This window comes from Pristiophorus japonicus, chromosome 9 (genome assembly GCF_044704955.1).
Source record: "Pristiophorus japonicus isolate sPriJap1 chromosome 9, sPriJap1.hap1, whole genome shotgun sequence".
Classification (NCBI taxonomy): Eukaryota; Metazoa; Chordata; class Chondrichthyes; family Pristiophoridae; genus Pristiophorus; species Pristiophorus japonicus.
The window spans coordinates 92,193,940-92,196,275 of NC_091985.1; positions in this window are offsets into that span (position 1 = coordinate 92,193,940).

The window sequence follows — 2,336 nt, forward strand, 5'->3', positions numbered from 1 at the left end:
TATATTCCTTGTGATGGCCTTAGACTGCATTCTAATGGGGTTTCCTATGTCAATCTGAAGTGTGGTGCGACATGGACCTGTCGCACACATACAGCGGGGTGGGGTTGGGGTTGGTGGGGGGGGAAGGAAACAGCTTTTGAGTCTGCATGCAGTACAGGACCAGTGATACTGCTGAACAATCTTCTATTTTCTGAAGCCACTCTGCAGCTATTTTGTGCAATAACAATGAGCTATATTTCTCTGCTATCTGAGGTAAGTAACTGGCTAAGTTCTTTTTTTTTAAAAAAAGACATTCTTACTCATTTAAATTTCCAACCAAAATAATGTATCCTTTACTGCCTTTTGGGATGTTTTTTTTAATTTCAAAATATACTTTATTCATATAAAAATTTGTACAGTACATTCAAAAGCAGTTCAGTGCATTTAGCTGCGGTCAGCAATCCCATACCTACATTTGGGAGCTGACGGCAGTTCCGTTCGATACATTTCCTTGCTTTTCATTTCAAGTACAATACGGGATACATTGTAGTACATTCAACAAATTACATTACCTGTGTCACTATACAGTATACGGAATGGGTGACGGTACATTTACATTTTTTCTTTTCAACGTGCATTACGAAACAGGCCTTGCATTGTACATGGCACTACATAGGTGTTTACAGATCATGGTGCTCCATGTACACAAAAAAGAAGTTACAAGTACGGCCCGAGGGGAGTTTTGTACTGATTCCTGCCCCCGTGGCAGAAGGGCTTTAAACTGTGGCCCTTCCCCACCGTGCCTTTGCGGCGGCTGCATCAATTTTAAGTGCGTCCCTAAGCACGTAATCCTGGATCTTGGATTGCGCCAGTCTGCAACACGCAGACGTGGACATCTTGCTCTGGAAGAGCAGCAAGTTTCGGCAAGACCAAAGAGCATCTTTGACCGAGTTGATGGCCCTCCAGCAGCAGGTGATGTCTGTCTCAGTGTGTCCCCCTGGGAACAGCCCGTAGAGCACAGAGTCTTGTGTTACGGAGCTGCTTGGGATGAACCTCGACAGCAACCACTACATCTCTTTCTAAACCTGCCTTGCGAAGGCGCAATCCTGAAGGAGATGGGTGATAGTCTCGTCCGCCCCGCAGCCGACTCGGCACTGTGCCGTGCTGCTGAGACGTCGGCTGTGCATGAAAGCTCTTGACGGGTAAGGCCCTCCTCACCGCCAACCAAGCTACGTCTTGGTGCTTGTGTGAAAGCTCTGGTGATGAGACGTTCTGCCAAACGAGTTTGATAGTCCGCTCAGGGAACCACCCGACAGGGTTCACCCTCTCCTTTCATAGGGCGTCCAGGACGTTATGTGCTGACCACTGTTTTATGGCCTTGTGGTCAAAGGGAGTTTTTGTGAAAAACTTTTCCACGAAGGACAGGTGGATAGGCATCGTCCAACTGGTGGGGGCGTTTTGCGGCAGCGTGGCCAGGCCCATCCTTCGCAACAATGGGGACAGGTAGAACCTCAGCATGTAGTGACACTTGGTGTTTGCGTACCGGGGGTCTGTGCACAGCTTGATGCAGCCGCACATAAAGGTGGCCATCAGGATGAGGGCCACGTTCGGAACTTCTTTTCCTCCACTGTCCAGAGATTTGTACATTGTGTCTCTGAGGACACGTTCCATTTTGGACCTCCAGACAAAGTGGAAGACGGCCCGGGTGACTGCCGTGGCACAGGAGCGAGAGATGGGCCAGACTTGTGCCACGTGCAGCAAACCTGAGAGCACCTCACTCCTGATGACCAGGTTCTTTGCTGCCATGGAGAGGGAGAGGAAGCGCAGCTTCCACCATCCCAGTTTTTGCTTCACTTTGGCGATATGCTCTTCCCAGTTTTTGGCGCACGCCCCATCCGCTCCGAACCATATTCCCAACACCTTCAGGTAATCTGGCTTAACAGTGAAGGGAATAGAGGATCGGTCGGCCCAGTTGCCAAAGAACACGGCCTCGCTTTTGCTGCGATTGACCTTCGCTCCCGAGGCCAGTTCAAACTGGTCGCAGATTGTGAGCAATCTGCGGACCGACTGCGGATCCGAGCAAAAGATGGCCACATTGTCCACGTACAGGGAGGTCTTGACCCGGTGCCTCCGCTGCCTGGGATCGTCACCCCTCTAATGCTCGCATCCTTCCTGATGGACCCGGCAAAGGGCTCGATACAACACACAAACAAGACAGATGAGAGAGGACAGCCTTGCCTGACTCCAGATCTGATCGGAAAGCTTTCAGTTTCCCACCCGTTGATTAGAACTGCGCTACTGATGTCTCTGTAGAGCAGTTGGATCCAATTGCGGATACCCTCCCCAAACCCCATTTT